The sequence below is a fragment of the Hemicordylus capensis genome, chromosome 3 (assembly GCF_027244095.1).
Source record: "Hemicordylus capensis ecotype Gifberg chromosome 3, rHemCap1.1.pri, whole genome shotgun sequence".
NCBI classification, from domain to species: Eukaryota; Metazoa; Chordata; class Lepidosauria; order Squamata; family Cordylidae; genus Hemicordylus; species Hemicordylus capensis.
In genome coordinates this window covers 226,641,207-226,661,670 of record NC_069659.1, presented here as the reverse complement: position 1 = coordinate 226,661,670, position 20,464 = coordinate 226,641,207, and the positions used below count along the sequence as shown (strand labels likewise).

Here is a 20,464-nt window from a genome sequence, read left to right as displayed (position 1 = left end):
AATACACCTAAAGAGGTGAATGGTTCTGCGTTCTTCTAACATTTCATCAAGCAAGCAGCACACCTTGTAGGATGATAGTTGCCATGCCATGTAGAAGCTAGAAGTGGCAGGATATGGCATAGTTCATCATGCTCTTGTTTCAAGAGGGTACTGTTGTATTGTGTCTTAGTAATTCAGCCACCCACTGGACGGCTGATTTTTCCTATTTGTAATTATAACAATGTTTGGCGTCTTTGTAGGATGTTACCCGTTAATACTAAATCAGCTGAATTGCAAAGAAAGAGAGTAGAGATGCCGTTGCCTTGGGAATATTTGTTTTATTATAGGTCTTATTATAGACACAATGAAAGGTATTTTGTCATTTGCTTTACAATTAATGAAATGTCTCTCCAGTAAAAAGCATCTCAGCTACAGCTATTGCTAGACTGGTACAAGTCCTTTCCTCCTGACCCTTGTTTGGTCCTTTAGTCCAGAACATGGCTGATGTACGGACTTTACTTACAATCCAATTTTATAATATTCAGTCACATGTATCCTGATGTGACTGAACGTACTGTTCTTTTATTATGTCAAGGGAAGCTTTAGTGAGCATAACCTTATTTGCACAATGTTTCCCTGCTTATGAGTCAGAATGTAAAATTCAGCACATGAAGGCCTCTATGTATGCCATTGGAATATTGTCTTTGATTGTCTTTACCCCTGCTAACTAGACAAAGAGACACCTTCAATGTGGTGGCTCTTTTATATTTACCAAAGAGAGAGCAATTGTCCCTATTCATCCTGACATAACACCATCAGCCTCCAGTGGTTGTTGTTGGTGTCTCCCTTGTGTATCTGTTCATATTGTGAGACCTTTTCTTCTCCTTTTTGTTACATAAACTGCTTTTGTGAACTTTTGTTGTTGAAAATCAGTATGTAAATATTATAAATAATAACAAATTGTTCTAAGGAGAACTCATGGAACCTACTTTTCACATGTTGACCCTTATCTAGGACCCCCTCCATGTGCTGTGAATTTGGTTTGTATCCTACTGTCAGCACATAGATTGCAAAATGGTGTTGTCGACATCAGGGATTCTCAACATCGTTGGGTCCCCAGAAGTTATTGGACTTCAACTCCCATAATCCCCAGTTCCAGTGGCCTTTGGTTGAGGATTATGGGAGTTGGTCCAATACATCTGGGGATTCAAAGTTGAGAATCCCTGGTCCATACTTTGAGTGGCCACCATCTTGAAACAACATGGTAGATCAGCAAAATACTAATCTTGGCTTGGTCCCCTAAGACCCACTTTCCATTTGCTATGAATGTGTTTTGCATCCAATAATTGGGAGGTAATGTGTGGAGGCACAGGTAGTGAGAGGTGGAGCCAATTGTGGGTAGCTGCAGAGGCGGAGCCAGGTCTAGGCAGGTGCCGTAGCACTAACTCACAAAGTGTAGATTTGTAGCTAATGAGTGGGATCAAAATACAAACACACACACACACACACACACCCCAATTGATCATCAGCGGAGATACAGAGAAATATGGAAAATATCATTTGCTTTATACTGCTTAAGAACTACAGAAGGACTACAGAAGTGTGTGGATTTATATCTAACATGGCAGGATCAAAAGACAAGCACATAGACACACAGGAAAAGAACTGTACAAGCCACAAGTAAAGCACAGACCAACTACAAAAGGCTGCTTCTGTGGAGAGTAAATGCATTCTTAAGTCACTAGGGCAGCTCTGACTGCCTGATTATTTCAAAATTGAGTATTACTTCTAATAAACGAAGAAGAACAAGAAGGAGGAGGAGGAGGAACTCTGAGCCAGAGTGGTACAGTGGTTAGTATGCTGGACTAGACTGGGGAAATCCAAGTTCAAATCTCCATTCAGCCATGAAACTCACTGGGTGACTCTGGGCCAGTTACTTATCTCTCAGCATAATCTTCTTCATAGGGCTGTCGGGAGGATAAATGTAACCACGTGTACAACTCTGGGCTTCTTGAAGGAAGCACAGGCCATATGTGGAAAAGTAAATAAATCTATATAAGCCACAGGAAAAGCAGAAACCAACTATAAAAGTGGAGAACAAATGCATTCTGAAGTTACAAGGGCAGCTCTGCCTGCCTGTTTCAAAAAAAGCATACATAAATAATAGAAAAACCACAGGTTTTTCAGTGATGCTTGCTGCAGCTATGAACCATCTCCTGTAACTTAAGAGGACACAATGGGAAGCAAAGATGCATGGGGACACCCTCTCCCTACTTCATGCCTTCTGAACAGCTGGGTGCTACTCTCTGCCCACCTTGAGTGCCCACCACTTAGCCTAACCCTCCACCACCCAGTTCCATGCACATCCCTGCCAATTATAGCCCAAAATGGGCCCTGAGGCGAAATAGCGGCCGCTCCTTCTTCCTGAGGAGGGAAATTCCAGTGGATCTCTAAAGGACCCATTGTCTTTATTTGCTGTGCTTGAGTAAGTCCCTCAGTGGCATGACTGGTCAAGAACAACCTGGATGTAAACTGACTGAACAGACATGCTAGGATGGTATATGTCAGGTCGGCAGTAAACCAATCAGTAATTTTAATGAGCGCATCTCTTGAGTTCCTATTGCCCACTAGCTCTTTTGTGATGAGGAAGAGAGTCCCGTTCACAGTGCCTTATCTACTTTTCCTGCTGAGATGATTAGCGTTAGCTTGTTTGAGGCAACTGCAGAGGAGGGGGAAGTAAAGGGTCAGTCTTCGGTCAGACAGACCTTGAAAGTGGGGTTAACTCAGAAGCTAACTCAGGTATGCTTAGGCATCCCCAACAGAGGGGAAAGCGCAAGGCTAATTCCCTTTCAATTCACTTGGTAGCTGTGAACCTGGGGGCAATTGCCCCACTTCCTGCTAAGTGACCTGTCTCCATCTGCCAACAAACAAGGAGCCCATGATCCCATGAGGCTGCTGAGCATGTTATGAGTGGGAACAGCAAGCCCCAAACATAAGCAGAGAGGCTTCTGGGAGCCCACAGAATGGCAGTGCTGGCAACATGCCGCCTCCAAAAACCCCCTCCCAAGGCATTCCCCATTCCCAGTTTGCAAGCATTGCAAGACCACAGTGAGAAGCTCTCAGTTCATTGGGATGAAATGATGTCTTTTCTTCTTGGTTCCGAACCACATTGCTCAGTCATGCTTCTTGCAAAGACCACCATGTGCTTTATTTTTCCAGTTTGAATTTATCTAACTTAAAAGCTTCTGCCCACTGGATCTTTCTTATTTTTATGCTTAATTGGATCTTGTTACGCCATTTCATATAGAATAGTCATGAAAAGAAAAATACACAAATTAAAGGCAGCTTTTGAATAACAGCCCATAAAACATTTAATCACATATGGTATAAATGTGTCATCCACTTTCATCATCTTTAGAAAACAGCAATTAACTTCGGCATTTCATTAATTTCCTTTAACTGTTGTCATCACTTTCCTTCAATATCTTTATTGTCTGCTCTGTCACTCCCATTTACTAATCTAGCTATGTCTCCTTGTTTTCATAATACTCATGGTCCATACTCCAGTGTTGATGAAATCCTATTTTGCATTTATATGACTGTTCCAAGAGTTTCACATACATTATCTCTAAAATAATCCTGTAAGTTATAGAGATAATAATATTAACCTATTACAGATGCTGTGTGTGTTAGGTAGCGTGTGTGTGTGTGGCGGGGGGGGGGGAGAAAGTGAGGCTATTGATTTGCCTAAAACCACCCAGTGGCCCTACATCATGGATGCTGACATGCAAAGTGTAAAAAGGAAGTCTTTCCCATGAATTTTGAGTGATATAAATGAGAGATATTATCAATCATTTCACTACAATACTTGCAGTATTGTAAACCATTCTGAGTATGCATTTGGGAGATTTAAACAGTGATAGGTCATTGTAAGATGCAAACAAACTCTGTAGCTCACTGATCAGATTGAGTAAAATTACATCTTCCCTGATTACAAATAGCTTGTATTAAGCCACAAGTCTTTGAAAGATGATTGGAGAATACCTCGAGATTGCATCTGAAGGGTCATTCTACTAGAAGTGGTCCAGTGTAACACCACAAACCAGCTCAGAATGTTATGTAGAGAAACAGAAAGGATTGGCCCATCTGTGCGAGCAATTGCCAAAGTTGGCCAATATGGCATCTATCTTGCCACCATTGTTCTTACCTTGTTATCATCTGGGATGAATTACTACCATGTACTCTATGCAGTGATGCTCTTGAAAACTATTTGAAATCTTCTCCTGGTATAGAATAACTGCCCAGCTCTTAGCAGGTACAGGGGATAGACAGCACATTACACTTGTGCCTGATTGGCTGTGCTGGCTGTGAGTCAAAGGGCCGTGTGAAGCTTCTACATTCTAAATGTTTGTTATTATATCTTAGGGAATAACTTCTCCCATACCTTCCCTGCCTCCTGAGATTACCTGATGAGGCCCTGCTCCAAACCACCCCCACCCCCTTTTTTTTTGGTGAGGTTAAATTTGCATGTGTCAGGGGTGTAGTGTCTCTGTGTTTATAGTATTACTCATGTGTAAAGTTTGAGGACTTCTCATGTTTGAAGTTGTAGCACTGAGTAGATATAAAAGGAGACAGTTGTATGTGGAAGCCAGTTGCCTATAGACTCAGACAAGTAAACGTGTTTTTTTAAAGTCCTGCCTCCATCTAAAATATTGTATGTCTATTGGGGACCAGTGTTCCTTCTAAAGGGGATTCCCAGATGTTGTTGACTACAACTGAGCTCCCATAATCCCCAAGCCAAAGCCATTGCAGCTGGAGATTCTTGGAGTTGTAGCCAACAACATCTGGGAATCCCTGTTAGAGGGAACACTGCTGAGGACAACATAACAAGGGGCAGGCAGGCCATTTTCTGTGTCGGCATCACAATTCTAGGAGGCGCTTCACACAATCAGTGTGAAGCGCCGGAGGGGGTTCTGCGGGGAGAGCGGGCTTAGCCCACTCTTTCTGCAGACAAGCAGCCGCTCATATCGTAGCCCATGGAACTGACAGGGGTGGTGGGGATTGGGGGCACGTGGCCCCCGGAAGTTCCAGGATGCCCCGCGCAAGCACACAGGGCATCCTGGAGAGACCTCTGAATCTGGGAGGCTGCTTGCAGCCTCCTGGCGGGGGTCTCCTCATGTGTCGCCATGGTGCGGAGCCACGCCGTGGTGACACACGATCAGAAAACCCAGGTTAGCGGAGCGCTCGCTCCTCTAACCTGGGCTAAGGGGAGGGCTACTTTGGCGGGCTAGCCACCAGAGAACCACTGGGCTCGCTTGTGAGTTCTCACAATGGGGAAAAACCGGGCTAGGCTTCTTTAGCCTGGTTTTCCCCCATCATGAGAATAGCCTCTAGAACTCCTTCCTAAAGAGACCCATTTGGCTCTGCTATTCAGTGCTTTTCAGACAGAAGGGGAAATGCTGAAACACATCTTTTGAGGCCACTGTGCTATGCTGCAGTTCTAGTGCTTTTTTCTTTGAATTTTAATGTGTGAGATTTAAGATTTCATTCAAAAAGGTGAGGGGGGGGGATTAGTGAGCCCATTCTCATGACCAGCAAAAAGAGGGTAGGAAGCAATATACCCACAAATTCATGTTTCTGTGAACCCACAGGAATCCCTCCTACTCAAGTTCCTCAGAACAGGGTAACCCAAGTTCTGTATCCTGCCCTTTACTCAGGTAGGAGGGAAAGAGAGCTATCTTACCTTCTTGTTTTGGTCATGTGAGTGCATTTACTTTTTCAAGCAGTTGCCAAGAGCCAGTGGCCATCTAAACTATGGGCAGCTGAGGCAACAGGGACTGCCATCTGTGAATGTGCTACTCTGCAGAGCATGACTCTATGGGCCTATTGCTTGAAGTTCCTTCAGCACGGCTGGGCCTGCCTCCTGCCCCTTTGTGGCCAGTCAGAGGACAGCTGATGATGTAATGAAGGTCACCAGACTACAGACAGCATGATGCCTGCTGAGAATGCTAACTTGGCCCTTGGAGGAACTTTGATTGTCCCAGTTTGCAATTTGAGCAATGGAGACCTCCCCTGGCTTAATTGTGTGCAGGGTTTGCTGACCCAAACAGGAGCTCTTTAGCCCCTCAGTAAACTCCCATATGGTTGTATGGTCATTGTTTGCTGACTTGTAAATTGCCTTATGTGCACACTGGATTTTTTTTTTTTAGAAGTAACTTCTTAAAATTAAAGATTAATAAAATTAATGTTGATGTGCCAAACCTTCCAGAGAGATTTTTCAAATATTGTCAAAACCTTTCCTTTTCCTTTCCTTTCCTTTCAGTGTTCTCATGGGTAGAACCTTCAAATTCACCTCAAATTCTTTACTTTAGATTAAATTCAGTGGCAAATTTAGTCCCAAGGCTTATAGCCTTTGCCCAACTGCATGGACAGTTTCTTCACCAGACACAGACTAATCCCAACATCAAATCCAGCACTTGTGAGAGGCAGATAATGCCCACAGCCTGCCCAACATCCCACATAAATGCTAGCTTGCTGCCCTTCAACATTTCTTGGAAGTTCACCCTGAGAAGAAATTTCCAAATTCACTTTAGGTGAAATTAGGAGATAACTCTAAAAAACAAACACACAAATAGAGACACTGCTAAACATTATTACACATCACAACAAACAAGAGGTGAGGGATATAATGGGAATTACCCCATTGTGCCAACTGCTTCACACAGGATGCCTTTTGTAGCTATGTTGACACAAGCTATTCTCTGCTTTATTGCAGCCAGCTGTGCATATGTTTAGGCCGCTGGTATTAGTCAGTTGGATTGTGATAAATTCCCTAAGACAGATCTTATTTTCTCTATGATTTGTGGACAACAGCATAAACTAACAAGCACTACCATTGGATGAACTTCACAGTTCTATAGCACCAGAGGCTGCCAAACCTCTTCCTATCAAGGGCAAGCGGCTGGCTATCACATCTATGACAAGGTTGGCAAATGATATATAGTCTTTATTCCTCCATTTGTTCTTAAGTCGATCTCAAACACATTGTCCTGAGAGCCATGTTTCAGCCAAAGAAGACAGGCTTTCCCCTCCGCCCCTTCGTACAACCAATACTTGCAAAGGCGATGCTACGCACCACTGTTCTTTGGCACCCAGAATCCATCTTAATGTGAAGTACATGACAAAAAGTGCCAGACTCTCTATAAAGATCTTAACTGGGATGACTGATCCATTTACCACACTTGTCAATTAGCTAGTGTCCTTTGTCAGCATCCACTGTGCCCCATCACATCAAGAAACTACAGTTAGTGTTCAGAGTATGGGCATGGTTCCATTCATCTTATCTAGCAGACCAGTTTTAAATTTTATCTCAGAAAAGTACACTTGCATTGAGAATATTTGAACTGCATTTATGTTTTTTTAAAAATTATTTATTAAAACAAATTTACAATGCCAAACAATATTGATCCAAACACAAACAGCAAAACATAATACAACAAACTACAATTCATCAGTCCATCCACACTCTAATATTATCTGTGGTAGGAAAACAACCATAATTTTCTCGATTAGTGTAAAGAATAAAATCTGACCAAATTATATTAAAAGAATTATTTGTAGTCTGGTTTGCATGGGACCGAATAATATGGGTTAGTTTTTCCAAGTTATGCCATAGGTTCTTGTACCAAATGTCCATTCACATGGTTTGATTTTTCCAGTGTTTGGCTATAGCTAACCTGGCAGCAGTTATCATAAACACAATTAATTTTTGGGGTGTCACCTCTGTATTGACCCCAGAAAATACATTTATTGATGCCAGCTGGGGATATAATCCTATTTTCTGGTTTGTGGTCCTGCATATCTCCATGAATACTTCTGTCCAAAAGGATAAGACCCTAGGACAGGTTCATCAAAGATGAAAATAGGTTTCCTTTATCCTGCAACCACTCCAGCAATGTGGAGAGCAGTTTTTTTGGATGTATGCTATTTTTACTGGGGTCAGATACCATCTATGGAAAGCTTTGAGAAAGTTCTCCTTAATCCGTTTTATGTTGCTGTAAAATGCCCAGAGACAAAAGTTTGAGGCGGTGTACAAATCTGATAGATGAATGAATGAATGAATGAATGAATGAATGAAATTTGGGCCGAAGAGGAAGTAACTGGCTTCCAATTCCATATGTTCATCCACTCCTGATCTTTGATTTCCTGCGGGAAGTCATTTCCCCAAGATGTTTTAAGGCTAAGCAGGGGATTAAATGTGTGGTTTATAATCAAATCATATAGTTTTGAAAGCACACCTTTTAGGGAGTCTGGGGCTTCTAAAACCAGTACATCAAATTGTGTCAGTTGTCTGTTAGCTTGTGCTGTTATTTCTGGAGTGGATGAACTGGGTTTATTCATACCACAAAATGCTTATTCATGGCCTCCATGGGAACCATTACATTTTGCTAGTTGAAACGTAAGAATGAATTGAATGTTAACAAAGCACCCACCTCTATCTTGGATTTGAGTCTGCATTTAGGGGAAGTGAGCCTGTAATGTATACAAGAGCTTGTTCCCTGAAGGCGCAGCCTTGGAACATCGAGAACCACATCCAGTGCTGCTGCATTTTTAATAAAGGAAAATTGCTGGCCAGGAAGGCATAGGTCCTGTTTTATAGCTGCTTCCCTCACAGACACGAAGTAATCTTATATAGATTTAACTAAAAGTTTATTCAGAAACTACTACATTTTCTCCTCATAGGAACATAGGAAACTGCCATATACTGAGTCAGACCATTGGTCTATCTAGCTCAGTATTGTCTTCACAGACTGGCAGCTGCTTCTCCAAGGTTGCAGGCAGGAATCTCTCTCAGCCCTGTCTTGGAGAAGCCAGGGAGGGAACTAGGAACCTTCTGCTCTTCCCAGAGCAGCTTCATCCCCTGAGGGGAATATCTTGCAGTGCTCACACATTCATATGCAACCAGGGCAGACCCTGCTTAGCTATGGGGACAAGTCATGCTTGCTACCACAAGACCAGCCAGGGGCGTAACGAGGCTGGAGTGGGCCCAGAGACAAAATTTTAAGATGGGCCCCTCGCTGATACACACACACTCACTTCACATGTGACTTGTCTCTGGGGGGCCCCTCGAGGTGTGGGGGCCCCCAGGCAGCTACCTCCCCTTGCCTAATGGTAGTTACGCCCCTGAGACCAGCTCTCCTCTCCTCCTTTCCCTCCCTTTTCCTTTCTTGCCTCCACCCCCCACACTCTCTACAGAATCCCCCTTAGGACATGGTTTAGTGGTTGAGGAATGTGGGAGATGGCAATGGTAACTCCCTCCTGTATTCTACCAAAGAAAACCACATGGCTCTGTGGTCGCCAGGAGTCGACACCGACTCGACAGCACAACTTTACTTTACTTTTACTCTTTAATACAATTTATTTCCTTCTTTTTAAAAGTCTGGGCCTACTGTCTCTGTTTGTGCCCTGGGGTACTTTACGGTGATGACTTACTATCTGGACCTCATCTGAGGTTACACACGCTTGCTGATTTGGTGTTAATTAATCTGGGCCCACTCTGGTGGATGGATAGCAGCCCGCTTCCCTGGCTGGTCAGAGCTGGGTGCAAAGAAGGCAAGAGTTATGGGAAGAGAGCTGGTCTTGTGGTAGCAAGCATGAATTGTTCCCTTTGCTAAGCAGGGTCTAGCCAGGTTTGTATTTGAATGGCAGACTACATGTGAGCACTGTAAGATATTCCCCTTAGGGGATGGGGCTGCTTTGGGAAGAGCATCTGTATGCTTGCTTGCAAAAGGCTTCAAGTTCCCTCCCTGGCATCTGCAAGATAATGTTATGAACCAAAATGGTTCTTGCCTACTGTGAAGAAATGAGGCACAAACCTCTTCTCCATTGTATACACCTATAGAATGTTGGCTGGTCTCTGTGTGGGGTCAAAAGTTCATTCTTGGTTTTCTGTAGTTTCACTTTTGGTTTAGCATTTTGACAGTTGATTTTTGGAGGGAAAGGAGATTTCAAGAAATGGAGGGAATTTTTATTTGTTCTGATTGGATGGCTTAAAAAACTGTTGGGCCAGAGAAATTGTATATATTGGAAGTGTTTTGAGAGGGAAGAGAGTTAAGTCTACTCCTGAGAGAGAGTCCTGGAGGAGTGAGTCCTGAGGGAGAGCCCTGGCAGCAGAGTTTGGAAGTCTGTAGAGAGTGAGCATCCTGCAAGAAGAAGAAGAGAAGCCTTCAAACTGAAATCACTGAAGAACAGGAAGATCCAGGCTGAGCCCCAGACCTGTGCCATACTCTGAACAAAGAGTCTGCCCAGCAAGCCAGTAAGAAAGTATAAGAGGACTCTGAGTAGGGGACCTGTATAGAGCCAGGTAGTCATTGTGTTTCTCCAGCTTTAAATTTTCCCTGACCTGCTCTATAAGTAACTGTTTTGAGTTCATATTTTTTCCGTAAAAGAAATGTTTTAATTGAACCAATTTTTTAAAAGTAAATTTTATTGTTAAAAAATTAAAAGCTTGTTGATTGTCTCTACTTCACACCTATAAGCCTTACCACACTACTTAGGTTTGTTTTTGGAAATTAAATGTGAAGGGCTGTTGTAGTGGACCCAGCCATACCAAAAGTTCACTTGGTGGCAGTGGTAAAAAGGTTAGGAGGAATAGAGGGCTGTTCTTCCACACATGATGGCAAAGATGGGATCTATCACTGGTGGTAGTGCGGTAGGATAGCTGTTCCTCCACACATGATAGTAGCAGTGGGATCTGTTACCTGTGGTAGTGCGGTGGGATAGCTGTTCTTCCACACCTACACTATGGGACCCTAGCCTATGGGTGCATGAGGAGACTCAAGGAACCAGACCAAGGATGTATTTTATAATTTTTACTTAGAAAGTAGACTTAGTTATAGCAAAACCTGGCAAGCAGGGAACACTATATTGCCTAGCTTACAGACCAGATGCTCTAAGGGAGAGAAAGGGTAGGGGTGGGAGAGAAATGGAAGAGAGAATTCTTTACCAAGGAACAGGGAAGTGCTGGTGGGTGACCAGCCCAAAGCTTTCCTGTTGAATGTAGTTGCTAGGGAGCAAAGATGAGGAGCACTGCGCAGCTGGAGAGGGGATGAGATCTCTCTCTCTCTGAATCAGCCATCTGCCCTTCTCATCTGGACCCTGAGTTATTATACTCTTCTCATCCATTGATGTCATCCCCTTTACATCCTACCCTACCACAAGAGCTCTTCTTGTGTGGAACAAGCATGACTTGTCCCCTTTGCTAATCAGGGCCCACCCTGGTTGCATATCAATGGGAGACAACATGCGTGAGCATTGTAAGATATTCCCCTTAGGGGATGGGGCTGCTCTGGGAAGAGCATTTGCATGCAGAAGGTCCCAAGTTCCCTTCCTGGCATCTCCAAGATAGGACTGAGAGAGATTCCTGCCTGCAATCTTGGAGAAGCTGCTGCCAGTCTGTGTAGACAATACTGAGCTAGATGGACCAATGGTCTGACTCAGGCAGATTCCTACATTCCTATGCACTTCATTGAGGTGCAATTATGCCATCTCCAGGGTCCTTGTCTCAGAAGATGTCCAGTTTTTCACTCCTCTCAAACTGGCATGACAGCTGGTTCAGCTTTACAGTCCTTATCTCTTGTACCCAAGCCTGGGAAGAGGAATTTATTTATCTTCTGCTGTGTTCCTCACCTTTTATCCTGTTTTCAGCCTTATTTATTTATCATATTTCTATACTGCCTGATACATACATCTCTAGGCAGTGTACAAATCAGATAACACAACAAATATGAAAACAGTTAAAATTCACAAAACAAATAAAACAATCTCTCAAGATAGAAACACACTATTTTTGTTTTAATTTTCATTTAAAAGCCTGAGTAAATGGCTATGTCTTGAGGGTCTTTCTAAAAGCAAACAAAGAAGAAGATGTTCTTATTTCAACAGAGAGCATATTCCAAAGTCACAGAGAAGTTCCCACTAAACAAGCTGGTGGCAATCATAGCCAGACCATTCCAAATGATCTTAATAGACAGCAGGGTTCATGACAAAGAAGGTGCCCTCTTAAGTACCCTGGATCTAAACCATTAAGGGCTTTATAGGTAATAACTAGCACTTTGTATTTCGCTTGGAAACATATTGGCAGCCAGTGCAATTCTTTGAAGATCTGTGTTGTATGGTCCCTTCGATTTGTCCCAGAGACAGGTTCGGTTGCTGCATTCTGTACCAATTGTAGTTTCCAGACTACAGACAAAGGCAGGCCCATGAAGAGTGCATTACAGTAGCCAAGCCTAGAGGTTACCAGCATACCACTGTTTTAAGGTTGTTCACCTGCAGAAATGGACATAGCTGATATATCAGCCAAAGCTGATAAAAAGTGCTCCTGGCCACTGCCTCAACCTGAGAAACTAGAGAGAGTTTGGGATCCAGGAGCACTCCCAAGCTACATATCTGATCTTTCAGGAGGAGTGTAACCCCATCCAGAACAGGCTGATCTTAACCTCTTGGGTCCCGACACCCACACAGTCAGCACGTCCATCTTATTTGGATTCAACTTGTTTGTTATCCTTCATCCAGCCCATTACCACCTCCCGGCAGACATTTACTGAGATTATGGCATTTCCTGATGAAGCATATATGGAGAAATAAATCTGGGTGTCATCAGCATATTGATAACACCCTGCACCAAACCCCGTGATGATCTCTCCCAGTGGTTTCATGTAGATGTTAAAAAGCACTGGAGACAATATAGAGCCCTGTGGAACTCCACACTTCAGCTCTCACTTTGCAGAGCAATAATCTCCAAGCAACACCATCTGGAATCTGCCAGAGAGGAAGGAACAGAACCACTGTAAAACAATGCCACCTAATCCCAACTTCCTCTAGCAGCCCAGAAGGATACCATGGTTGATGGTATTGAAAACCATGGGACTGGCTTTGAAGCAGGTCGGAGAGGGCACTTAGGAGCTATTGTGTCTACTGCTGTAGTGAGTTAGTTATTCCATGTTTGCACCAGAGAATCGATAGACTCACTAGCAGAGCCAACTCCAAACCCTTGTTTGATAAGGATGAGCTGCCAAGCACAACCCACTCTTTTCCTGGCATCCAGGCTTTAGGTCCTTAATTGGAATTCCAAAGAGGGGGAGGAGTGAAGTAAGATAAGGTGGGGTCACAACTAAGTTACTTTCTCAGTACAGGAGCCAAGGACCAGGTACCCACGTTAAAGACATAAAAAACATAAATTTCTTTGGTTCTATCTCAAGCTTTGGCTCTAACACAGAGAAGTAGCTAGCAGGGATTTGGGCTCAGCTATTCTACCTACTATAAAGTGCATAAATAGCAATCGGCAAGGCTTTGTGACCTCACAGCATAGTTTGATTCATAACATCTGCAGCAGGCAGATCTCATTGAACCCCAGTGATTAAAGTAAGTGCACAGGCCCTGTACAGAACATCAGAGGCAACGAGACAATGCAAAGCAGACAGAATTTCTGGATAGGACTGGGGTGATTGCGACAACAGGGCTGAGAGAGATTCCTGACAGTGACCTTGGAGAAGCTGCTGCCAGTCTGTGTAGACAATATTGAGCTAGATGGATCATTGGTCTGACACAGAATAAGGCAACGCCCTATGTCCCTTTGTGCCCCCCCCCCCATTTCAAAGAATCATTTCCCCAGAACTGATTGGTGTCACGGCCCCAGACATAGAAACTAGGTGCCTACATGTTTAAGAGACATGAATCCCAAGTAAGTGTGATAATACAAATCCACTCATTAGGCATCACTAAGCTCATGAAAACATTGTACATAATCTGGGTTCAGTTCTGATTCTGAAACCACTGACTGGACCCTGATTTAGGGGTGCACCTAGGCAATTTTGCCGCCCAGACCACCCCCCACCACAAGCCCTCCCCGAAACCTACTTTTTGGGGGCTCCTTCTGTACAGAACCTTCATTTTAAAAAAAAAATCAGCCACAGCAACGCAGGGGGTGGCTGCCGGGGGTAAGCCCAGCATTCCTCTCTCCGCCAGCAGCAGTGGCCCGAGCTACTCTGGACCTGTCCTTTAGGCCCAGCATCTCTAATTGCGCAGATGCGCCTCGCAGAAAGGACAGGTCCAGAGTCACTCTGGCTGCTGCCAAGGGGCGGGAAGAAGGACTGCTGGCCAGGGCTCACCCCGCGGCAGCCTTCCCTCGGCTGTGTGGCGGCTGTAATTAAAAATAAAACATGGAGGTTCAGCGGGGTGGCTGCCGGAGGGCCCCCCCCCCGGCCATTTGGAGTCCCCCCTGTACCTTGGAGGCCATGGACTGGGACCCCAAGGTCTGGGGGTTAGAGCACCTCTGCCTGATTGACTTTGATGGATTTAGGTTAGGTACAATGGAGTATCAGCATATTTCCCGATAAGCGTGCATTGCCAACTTCAAGGTGGAAATAGTCTGGAAATTAGGATTTAATGCAGGCTGCACAACTTTGGCCCTCTAGCCACTGCTGGACTACAGTTTCCATCATCCTGACTATTGGCCACTGTGACTGATGATGAGAGTTGTAGTTCAACAACTGCTGGAGGGTCTAAATTGTGCAGTCATGGTTTAATGTGGAACTTTGTATTTCATAGATGGTAACCTTTTCTTTTGAATCTTTGAGTGTTCTCAATAGTCTTGAGAAAATCAGAGCGTGATACAGCCAAAGTTAGGCTTATTTAACTCAGCAAGGCCTACTTCCAAGCAAATATCCATAGGATCTGACTGTATGTCCCATTTATTTCAGTGGGTGAGATTCTAGCACATTTATCACATTAAAATCAATGGGACTTAACTTATCTTATATTGAGTGCATTGCACTCCTAGACTCTGTTTATGGGAAGAGCCCATATCTAGGGAGGAGAGCACATACTTTGAATACAAAAGGTTCCACATTCAATCCCCAGCATCTCTAGTTAAAGGATCTCAAGTCACAGCATTGGGAAGGCCGCTTTAATTGAAATCCTGGAGGACTTCTGCCCCACAGAGCAGAGAGTAATGATTTAGGCGGATCAGTGTTCTGACTCTGTGTATTCCTATGACAACATGTTGATTTCTTTCTGCTTTTTGCTTCAGTGTCTTTCCAAAATATTCCTGCTACAAGGCAGGGAATAACCTTATGTTTTTGAGGCTTGAGATCATCTTACCATCTTACTATGTGCAGATTACATGTAGGAAATTATTATAGCAATATGCTTTTTTACTATCATGTTTTTCATTTGGTATTTATATAGTGTGTTTTCTTAGCTGAAGAAGATTATTTGTGGGAGTCTATTGGCTGAAAACATTCAAGGATTTATCTCCTAACAGAACTAGACTTTATCTACTTAAAAAGACCATGTTAACATTGAAATAATTCAAATTAACTTCACTAATATAGCTTCATGTCTATAAAATGTAGATCATCTTCCAATGACAAACTCCATAACCTTTTAGTTGCAGCTCCAGTGCTGTGTAATCCAACAATGAAAAATCCAGGTTATTTTGATTACCCTCACATCCATTTGTAGTAACATCAATCAGCCTGCTCCATATGTGTGAAAAATCAGGGTATTCAGGGATCATAAAAACAGGTGTGTGTATGCATGTGCGCGTGCACTCACGTGCATGCGTGTGCACACATTTTAGTAAATAAGACACAGAGTGTTATCAAAATGACCCAGTGGCCTGATTGTTGTCAGGTTCAGGAAAAGGGCACTATATGAAATACAGAGGTTTCAGTAAGCAACATTTAGCACTAGAAAAGAAAGTGACATATGCCAGTCATCATCATTTGAAAAATATCTCCAGTGCACATGTGCAGTTTTAAACTGTTGATCCATTAATAGGAGACAGACAGTTCTGAACTTTAGTTATTCAAGTGGGAAATCATGGTATGTTCCCCTAGATGTCAAATGCTAGGGAAGTCAAACCAGGAGCCCTGTGAGTCTAATACTAATTTGCTACTTGCTGTACCACTGGGGCTGCAGGTCAGAAGAGGGAACTGTAGGTATCCTTCTGGACCGCCTGAGGGAGGGGCACTGCTTTACAGTGGTTTCATCCCTGCATCTCTGGTAGATTCCAGATGTTGTTGCTTGGAAAGTGTTGTTCTGCAAAGTGAGAGCTAAAGTGTGGAGTTCCACAGAGCTCCATACTGTCTCCAATACACTTTAACATCAACATGAAACTGCTGGGAGAGATCATCAGGAGGTTTGGTGCAGGGTGTTATCAATATGCTGATGACACCCAGATCTACTTCTCCATGTCAACCACATCAGGAAATGGCATATCTTCCCTGAATGCCTGACTGGGGGTGGTAATGGAAATGGATGCGGGACAACAAACTGAAGTTGAATCCAGATAAAACAGAGGTACTGCCACCTTAAGTGGCACAGCAGGGAAATGTTTGACTAACAAGCAGAAGGTTGCCAGTTCAAATCCCCGCTGCTGCTATATTGGGCAGCAGCGATATAGGAAGATGCTGAAAGGCATCATATCATACTATGCAGGAGGTGGCAATGGTAAACCACTCCTGTATTCTACCAAAGAAAACCACAGGGCTCTGTGGGTGCCAGGAGTCGAAATTGACTTGACAGCAAACTTTACCTTTACTGTCTATGGGGATCAGGACCCAAGATGGGGATCAGGACCCAAGAGATGGTTTAGATCTGCCTGTTCTGGATGGGGTTACACTCCCCCTGAAAGATCAGGTATGTAGCTTGGGAGTGCTCCTGGACCCAAAACTCTCCCTGGTTTCTCATGTTGAGACAGTGGCCAGGAACCCTGTTTATCAGTTTTGGCTGATACATCAACTACATCCATTTCCAGAGGTAACTGAGCTAGATAGACCAATGGTCTGACTCAGTATATGGCAGTTTCCTATGTTCCTATGTATGACCTTAAAACAGTGGTACCTATGCTGGTAACCTCCAGGCTCGACAACTGTAATGCACTCTACATGGGGCTGCCTTTGTACGTAAGTCCAGAAACTACAATTTGTACAGAATGCGGCAGCCAGGTTGGTGTCTGGGACAATATGAAGGGACCATATAACACCAGCTTTGAAAAAACTGCACTGGCCGCCAACAGGTTTCCAGGTGAAATACAAGATTATTATTACCTACAATACAAGATGGTTATTTTATTTTATTTATTTATCTATTTATTTATTTATTTATTTATATACAGCCTTTCATTAAAGCAATCCCATGGCGGTTTACAGCAAAAAAAGACACAATTAAAATATTAAGGGGGGGGAATATTAAACAAATCTGATTAAAAATTTAAAACAAAAGCATAAAAGCAATAAAAACTATAAAGAGCAGCAGCCGAGAATCAAATAAATGCCTGGGCAAAAAGCCAAGATTTTACACTTTTTCTAAAAGCTGTGATGGAGACCAAGGAGCGATAGCCACTGGGAGAGCATTCCAGAGTTTATTACCTATAAAGCCCTTGGGTTAAGAGAGCAATTCCTTTCTCATTAACCCTGCTGCCTGTTACAATCTTCTGAAGAGGTCCAGTTACAGTTGCCACCAGCTCAGTTGGTAGCGAACCAGGACCGGGCTTTCCCTATGGCTGCCCCAACCCCAGGGCTTTGGAATGCGCTCCCTGCTGAAATAAGAGCATCTCCTTCTCTGTTTGTTTTCAGGAAGCTCCTCAAGACTCTCCTGTTCTCACAAGCTTTTAATTAGAATTAATTTTAATAATTGGTTTTTGTAACTGTTTTATATTATTGCTCTTTACTGTGTCTCGTGTATTTTGATCCGTGTCGACTTTTAAATGTAGCCCTATTGGAGTAAGGCTGTTCATATGAAGCGCTGGGATCAAGGCTGCTTCCGGTGCTGCCCCATTGGGTAGCCTAGGTTTTTGCCCTGAGCTATTACCCAGGTAACAGGGCATGGATGCACCCTTCTACCTGGGATCCTAGTCGTATGTCTGCTCGTGTTGCGGGCAGCCCGAGCAGACACAGAGCCAAGTACCTAGAGTGATGTGTTTGTGGAAAATCCCACAATACACTGTGCTCCTTGCACGGTGCTTTGAGGGATTCCTGGAGGCTGGGCTGTGTTTTCCTGGCCTCCAAAGGGCTGCATGGCTCCCAGCAGTGCTGGTCATGTAGGTGTGTGAGCTGCACAGCCAGAAGCAGCTCCAGAATCGTCTGGGGGGCGGGGGAAGGTAAGAATGCTCCTGCCTTCCTTCCAGTCCTCCCGACCCCAGCATTATGGTTGTGTGAATAACCTTAAACTCTCTTCTACAGTACACACAAATATAAAAACAGGCACAGTAGAAGGCAGCTTCCTATGGTCGCTAACATCCTTCTCAAAGATCCATAATTCCCTTACTAGCAGGTCCATCCAAGGACACACACATCCCAATTTAGCACAGTTTAGAGAAGATAAATACTGATTAGACAAATTCATAGAGAGGTCTGACACTAGCTGTTAGTCATGATGGCTATAATGTGAATCATCCAGATTCAGGGTCAGTATTATTATTATTTTTATTATTTTTATTTTTACATTTATATCCCACTCTTCCTCCAAGGAGCCCTGAGCAGTGTGCTACACAAGTTTCTCCTCACAACAACCCTGTGAAGTAGGTTAGGCTGAGAGAGAAGTGACTGGCCCAGAGTCACCCAGCAAGTCTCATGGCTGAATGGGAATTTGAACTCGGGTCTCCCCGGTCCTAGTCTAGCACTCTAACCACTACACCACGCTGGCTCTCAGTATATTCTCTCAGTATATTCAAAGGTATTCAAAGTATACCTTTGAATACCACTAAGTGTGGTCACAAAGTCATTCAAATTCTCAGACAAGTGGACAAATACAACTTCTTCCTCATAAAAAATAGATCAGGATTACCATGCGGCGGGGAATTGCCACTGCCGCTCACCTGGCTGCTGGCGGGAGCTTGGCACCGTTTATGCCAGGTGAGTGGTGGCGGCGATTCCCCGCTGCAGGGGCTGCTGGGAGGCACGCTGCGGAGGTAAGCAGTGACTTTCTTTTCCCTTAAAGATGCCTCCCGCCACCCACCCACCACAGTGGCATGTTCACAAGCCGCTACTGACTATATCCACTTTCCTCTACTTCCTCATTCTAGGGCTATTTTCTGTTGAGGCTCTTTCGCTTCATTTATATCCTGCATAAATTAAAAACCGCTGAAACAAGCTTGTTGAAGGCCTGTAGCTTGCACTTAGCACTACTTCATGCGAGGCAGTCTGTGTTGTCATGACCAGCACCAAAAGGCAGGATTGGGAGTTGCCATGGCCTTGATCCATTAAAGGCTTTACTTATCAGGAGGAAGTCCCCACCTTAGTTCTAATTCAGCATTGGCCTGGGTAGGCACATATTGGCTTCATTTGCATGTAATGTGGAACCACACAGGTCCAATGGACCCACAGTTCTGCACCCCTTCCCTCTGCTCTCCCGTCCAGAACAGTCTTTCTACAGTCAGCAAGACTGTAGAGAGGCAGGGTTGCTGGCTGTGTAGGCTGTTCTTCTTTACAGAAGGACAACCTGCACAGCCAGTCACATCAGAGTTGAGGGAGGAGCTTCCTCCCTCAACGTGGTTCCAGGGCCTGCACAGAGTATTAGCCAGGGTTTACTGTGACAATATACAAGCCTCTGGGATAATCTCATGTGCTTTATGGCCCTCACCAGCCAAGCTTCTGCCTCCTACCCTAAGACAGATATGGAATTCTGATAGGCCAAGGTGTCAAAGGCTCACAAAAAATTGGAGCCAGCCCTGGGCAGCTGATGCGGGAAGGGGCTGGAATGGTAAGGTGGCAGGGAAAGTAGGAAAAGAAAAACCACTCAGGTGGATGGGGGGGGGGCTGTGGCTTAGTGATAATGCTTTGCATGCAGAAGGTCTCAGGTTCAATCCAGGCCAGTGCCTGGTATCCTGTAGCACTGCAAGGTGAGGTGGAATCCTGTAGCAAGGTGAGGTGGACCAATGAGCTGACTTGGTGTAAGACAGCTTCATGGTTCAGAGGTTACATAGGTAACAAAGAGAAGTAGTTAAACTGTTGCTGGAGCTGTTGGTGAGGGACTGGAGAGCAATTAGTGTGTGAAGGAAAAAGAGGGTTACAGAGGAAGCTGAGGAGAAGCTGCAAGGATTTGAAAGTGAGACTTGCCTGTTGACACAATTCCTGAAAAGGACCCGTGTTTTACAGCTGCTTCCCTCATACACAAAGAAACATTATGTAGATTAAACTAAAGGTTTATCCAGCAACAACTCCATTTTCTTCTTCTCCTTTCCCTCCCTTTTCCTTTCTGACTCCTTCCCCACACTCTGTACAGGATCCCTGCTGGGACAAACATCCATTCAAAGAACTAAGTGCAAAAGATTACTGGATAGAATACAACAATCCAGAGTAGCAGAGACCAGTATTTAGTGTCAGGCCTGACTGAAGCTGGAGTTTGATGGGAGTGTGGGAAGCACATCTCCGGAGATGGGGGAAATTGTCATGTGTGTAACTGTCTGCTTGTTTACACTGTA

The 20,464-nt window shown here is 44.1% G+C and overlaps 1 long non-coding RNA gene across 8 annotated transcripts in view; it reads left to right on the top strand.

Moving 5' to 3' along the window:
• Positions 1–20,464, top strand: part of LOC128351643 (uncharacterized) — a 115,207-nt gene that overhangs the window by 53,619 nt on the left and 41,124 nt on the right. The window contains exon 1 of one of the 8 annotated variants that reach the window (XR_008319935.1): positions 9,674–10,342. The exons of 3 other annotated variants lie outside the window; for them this stretch is intronic. This is a non-coding gene — a long non-coding RNA (uncharacterized LOC128351643). Of the gene's footprint in view, positions 1–9,673; positions 10,343–19,565; positions 19,744–19,837; positions 19,906–20,002; positions 20,089–20,300; positions 20,435–20,464 lie in introns of those variants that run through there. 4 more of the 8 variants (XR_008319932.1, XR_008319939.1, XR_008319937.1 and 1 more) reach the window with 4 other exon arrangements.